Here is a 6,000-nt window from a genome sequence, read left to right on the forward strand (position 1 = left end):
GCCTCCCTCGCGTACACGCTGTTTGGCATGTGACCTAGAGGCCTGTGGAAAGTTCCCGAGACGCCGAGCCAGTCGGACTCATGTGAGGTCGGGGACACGGCGGCCTTGGCTGACTCGTCACCTCTCTCCCGCTTGGCTCCCAGCCAACCCTGGGTGACGCCAATACACTTTCAGTACCCACATATGGCCGCCATCATGCGTCCTCACCGCCGTACCTGTCTGAACCACTAATCTAATTCCGTCCTCACGCGTGGGATGTTTTTTTTTCTTTCAGTTAATGGTCCAAGCGTTGAGCGGCTCCATGTCTCTGTGCCTGTTCCTCACATTGCGCCATCATGGAAAAATACCACCGCATAGAGCTCGCGATTATGTTTGCACATGGTGTGATCTTTCACCAGCTTCTTTTAAAGAGGGAGTAGAGATGTGCACGTGGGGATTCATTCATTGTTGTTTCTAAAATTGTTCTGCCACGGCCAAAATAATTGACTGAACTTTGTTTCAACGAAGCAAAACAAGCACCACTGGAATATAGCCTGAGGCTCAGAGCTGAACCACGTCACGTTAGCGTGCGCAAGTCAACTAACAAAACAAAGCGTTCAGTTATTTTGCTAATGGATTGTATTTTTATAGTCAAATAAACTAATCAGCTTTATGCTAACTTAATCCGCCTTGGTAACCTCGCTCCATTCACTCTCTACCAGTAGATACAGAACTCCTGTATCAGTCCTAATTTTTGTTTTGTTATTTGGTTGATCAAACTTGACCTTGTTCTCAAAAATGTCTACATGGGTTGGCTTTAAATGAAATGTGTTCTGAGGCTCAGAGCTAAACATCTTAAAATGATGCAAGCAGCACCATCTTACTACCACTACTACTAATAATAATAGATTGTATTTGTAAAAAGCACTTTACATTGAGTAAACAACCTCAAAGTGCTACAGTGTATTAAAAAGAATAAAAAGATAATACAAATAAATAAAAACTAGAACAGCCAAATAGCTAGAACTAGTATGCATATATCTAAATCAGGGGTGCTCACACTTTTTCTGCAGGCGAGCTACTTTTCAATTGATCAAGTCGTGGGGATCTACCTCATTCATATATATCATTTATATTTACTTATTTATGAAATATATGTTTTTGTTAACAAGTTAAAGGTGTTTAATGATAATGCAAGCATGTTTAACACATATAGTTAATATTGTTAACAAGTTAAAGGTGTTTAATGATAATACAAGTATGTTTAATACATATAGTTAATATTGTTAACAAGTTAAAGGTGTTTAAAGATAATGCAAGCATGTTTAACACATATAGTTGTTAACAAGTTAAAGGTGGTTAAAAATAATACAAGCATGTTTAACACAAATAGTTAATATTGTTAACAACTTAAAGGTGGTTAAAGATAATACAAGCATGTTTAACACATATAGTTAATATTGTTAATACATTAAAGGTGTTTAATGATAATACAAGTATGTTTAATACATATAGTTAATATTGTTAACAAGTTAAATGTGTTTAAAGATAATACAAGCATGTTTAACACATACAGATTCCTTTCTTTCATGAAGACAAGAATATAAGTTGGTGTATTACCTGATTCTGATGACTTGCATTGATAGGAATCAGACAGTGGTGATGATAACGTCCGCATTTTCGAATGGAGGAGAAAAAAAAGTCCTCCTTTCTGTCCAATACCACATGAAAGTGGTTGGTTTTTGGCATCTTATTTGTCCAGCTTCCGTACTCCTTTGTATACACTTTACAAGAAATACATTGTCGGCAAACTCCGTAGCTTGCTAGCTTGTGCACGCCAGCTTTCTGAGACTCTTATTTTGGTAGCGCAGGCAGGATGAAGCAGAGCTTTTATTGTGCAACTGTGCAGTCGGTCTTTGGAGTTTTGACGACAGGTACGGCGCCAGAGTCTGTTGAAATAAAGTGTTTCTCGCCTTCCAGTCGGTAATTTTAATGAGCTGGCAGCAGCCAGCGTCATCTCAGAAGACCCTCGGGTGCCGTGAATGTCAATCAAGTGACGAAAGTGACGTCATAGTGAAGATTTATGATCGCTCATTTTTAGGACTATTTTTTTAATGCCTGGCTGGTGATCGACTGACACACCCTCCGAGATCGACCGGTAGATCGCGATCGACGTAATGAACACCCCTGATCTAAATAAAGGCTTTTTTTTAAAAGAAGGGTTTTTAAGCCTTTTTTAAAAGCATCCACAGTCTGTGGTACCCTCAGGTGGTCAGGGAGAGCGTTCCACAGACTGGGAGCGACGGAGCAGAAAGCCCGGTCTCCCGTTGTTCGTAGCTTTGTCCTCGGAGGTTGGAGGAGGTTAGCCTGTCCGGAGCGGAGGTGTCGTGTGGGGGACTTGGGGGTGAGTAGTTCTTTTGAGGTAGAAGGTGGCATTTCCATGGAGGCACTGGTGGGTTAGTAGGGAGACTTTGTATTCAATCCTGAGTGGAACAGGAAGCCAGTGAAGGGATTTGAGAATTGGTGTGATATGGTCATATTCCCGCACTCTCATCAGGGTTATATCACTACTGAGAGATATGCCTAGAGGACTGTCAGTCCAAAATTTAAAAACATGCAAAGCAAATGTTGCAATCTATCTTTACGATCCCTAGAGAACCTCATTCCATTCACTTTCCACCAGTTGATACAGAACCCTTATTCGTCACAACTTTTGTTTTGTTAATTTGTTGTTTAAACTTTACTTTGTTCTCTTCATGCCTATTTATAATCCCTGCGATTAAATGTGTTCTGAGGCTCAGAGCAATGCTAACCTAATCCGCCTTGGTGACATCACTCCATTCACTTTCCACCAGTATATACAGAATGTCTGTATTTATCACGAAATTTGTAATTAGGTTGTTTAAACTCTATTTTGTTCACTTCATGCTTATCTTTAATCTCTGCTTGGATTGGCTTTAAATGTAATGTACTCTGTGGCTCAGAGCTAAACCTCTTTTATGAACAACTAATTAAAGAAGCTAACTGACACCACAGTCAGTCAGTCCAGCAGTTGAAAACAACTAAAAAGATGCTGCGCGCTAACTTTACAATCCCTGGAGAACCTCACTCCATTCCATACTTGCCAACTTTGAGACCTCCGAATTCGGGAGATGGGGAGGTAGCGGGGGGTTTATATTTTAGCGTCCCGGAAGAGTTAGTGCTGCAAGGGGTTCTGGGTATTTGTTCTGTTGTGTTTATGTTGTGTTACTGTGCGGATGTTCTCCCGAAATGTGTTTGTCACTCTTGTTTGGTGTGGGTTCACAGTGTGGCGCATATTTGTAACAGTGTTAAAGTTGTTTATACGGCCACCCTCAGTGTGACCTGTATGGCTGTTGACCAAGTATGTATGCATTCACTTGTGTGTGTGAAAAGCCGTAGATATTATGTGATTGGGCCGGCACGCAAAGGCAGTGCCTTCAAGGTTTATTGGCGCTCTGTACTTCTCTCTATGTCCGTGTACCACTCCGTACAGCGGCGTTTTAAAAAGTCGTAAGTTTTACTTTTTGAAACCGATACCAATAATTTCCGATATCACATTTTAAAGCATTTATCGGCCGATAATATTGTCAGTCTGATATTATCGGAGATCTCTACTTTCAACCTGTTGTTATTACAATACTGCTGTTTTTGTCACCGGTTTTGTTATTTAATTGTTCAAACTTTACTTTGTTCTATTCATTCCTAGTTTTAATTTCTGCATAGGTTGGCTTTAAATCAAACTTGTTCTGAGGCCTTGAGACCTCTAAATTCAGGAGATTGGTCGGGGGGGAGGTGTTGAGGTGGGTGGGGTCGGGGTAGGCGGGGTTAAGGGGGGGCGGAGTATATTTATAGCTAGAATTCACTGAAATTCAAGTATTTCTTATATATATATATATATATATATATATATATAAGTAAAATAAATACTAGACTTTCAGTGAATTCTAGCTATATGTATATATATGTATGTATTTTTTTATATATATGTATGTATGTATGTATGTATGTATGTATGTATATATGTATATATATATATATATATATATATGTATATATATATATATATATATATATATATATATATATATATATATATATATATATATATATATGTGTTTTTTCCCTCCTCAGCTTTAAAGTTGAGGAGGGATTTTCAGAGCGATGCTGCCTGGGCTCTGTTCCTGCTAAACTATTAAGTGACTTTGGATGCTCAAATCAAAATAATAATGCTCATGTTAGCTGTCGGAAATGTGTGTGGTAGCAATAAACAGCCACCAGCGTGATAGTTCGGAAAAAAACTCTCCCGGCGATCTTGCTTTGCTTCGGACCTGCATCCACCCCGATACATTCTTGGTATTAGCGTCATGTTTGTAGCGCAATCCAAGATCATTTCTTGATAGTGTCTGCGATTTAACATCAGCATAGCCATTAGAGACCTAATATTTGTGACAATATTACAGCGGACATCATGCGCTAGTTCTCACGGGAAATTTGGTCTTCTTTTGGCAAAACACTACCGCCAAAATCAACCAAAACTGAAAGTTCCTAAGTGGAGCTTTAAGCATACTTGCCAACCCTCCCGGATTTTCCGGGAGACTCCCGAAATTCAGCGCCTCTCCCGAAAACCTCCCGGGACACATTTTCTCCCGAAAATCTCCCGAAATTCAGGTGGACCTGGAGGCCACGCCCCCTCCAGGTCCGCATGGAGCAATGTTGTTGTAATATATTGAGTTGGAGGCAATAAACAGGCGAGGGGATGAAGTACGTTCCTTTACTGTAGACTTCAGAACAGACTCACACACTTGACGTCAGGTGCGCAACACCACGTAAATCGTTGGCCAACCAAAAAGTAACCCCAGTACGCTATAGCAACATTCACCAGGAGATGGCAACAGACAAACATAGATCACTCTATTACATTCCAGTCTCTCCATGTTTTCTCGCAATGGTAACATGTGATCCACATGCACTGTGCGCTGTCTCTGTCCCTCTTGATATATATATATATATATATATATATATATATATATATATATATATATATAAGAAAATACTTCACTTTCAGTGAATTCTAGCTATATATATATGTATATATATATATGTATTTTATCATATATATATATTTTTTTATACTATATATATATATATATATATATATATATATATATATATATATATATATACACAGTATATATATGTATATATATATATATATATATATATATATATATATATATATATATATATACTGTATATATATATATGAAATACTTGACTTGGTGAATTCTAGCTGTAAATATATTCCTCCCCTCTTAGCCACGCCCCCAACCACGCCCCCCACCACCCACCTCCCGAAATCGGAGGTCTCAAGGTTGGCAAGTATGGCTTTAAGAGACCTAGGGCAGTGTTTTTCAACCACTGTGCCGCGGCACACTAGTGTACCGTGAGATATTTTTTGGTGTGCCGTGAGAGATTATGTAATTTCACCTAATTGGGTTAAAAATATTTTTGGCAAACCAGTAATTATAATCCGCAAATGTGCCGTTGTTGAGTGTCGGCGCTGTCTAGAGCTCGGCAGAGTAACCGTGTAATACTCTTCCATATCAGTAGGTGGCAGCAGGTAGCTAATTGCTTTGTAGATGTCGGATACATGGTTTGTCGTAATCACAATATGCGGGAGGCAGTGTGAAGGTAAAAAGGTATCTAATGCTTAAACCAAAAATAAACAAAAGGCATTGAAGCCTAGGGATGGCTATGCGAAATGAAACTAAAACTGAACTGGCCGCAAAGTAAACAAAAACAGAACGCTGGACGACAGCAAAGACTTACAGCGGGTGGAGCAGCAGATGGCGTCCACAAAGTACATCCGTACATGACATGACAATCAACAACAAAATAAGAGCGCAAGACAAGAACTAAAACACTACACACAGAAAAACAGCAAAAAACTCCAAATAAGTCAGGGTGTGATGTGACAGGTGGTGACAGTACACCAGTGAC

General features: G+C 39.3%; 1 protein-coding gene across 1 annotated transcript in view; it reads left to right on the plus strand.

Moving 5' to 3' along the window:
- LOC133606178 (peroxisome proliferator-activated receptor alpha-like) overlaps window positions 1-6,000 on the plus strand; it is a 41,749-nt gene that overhangs the window by 21,870 nt on the left and 13,879 nt on the right. The gene's annotated exons all lie outside the window — the stretch shown is intronic.

Source organism: Nerophis lumbriciformis, linkage group LG05 (assembly GCF_033978685.3).
Source record: "Nerophis lumbriciformis linkage group LG05, RoL_Nlum_v2.1, whole genome shotgun sequence".
Classification (NCBI taxonomy): Eukaryota; Metazoa; Chordata; class Actinopteri; order Syngnathiformes; family Syngnathidae; genus Nerophis; species Nerophis lumbriciformis.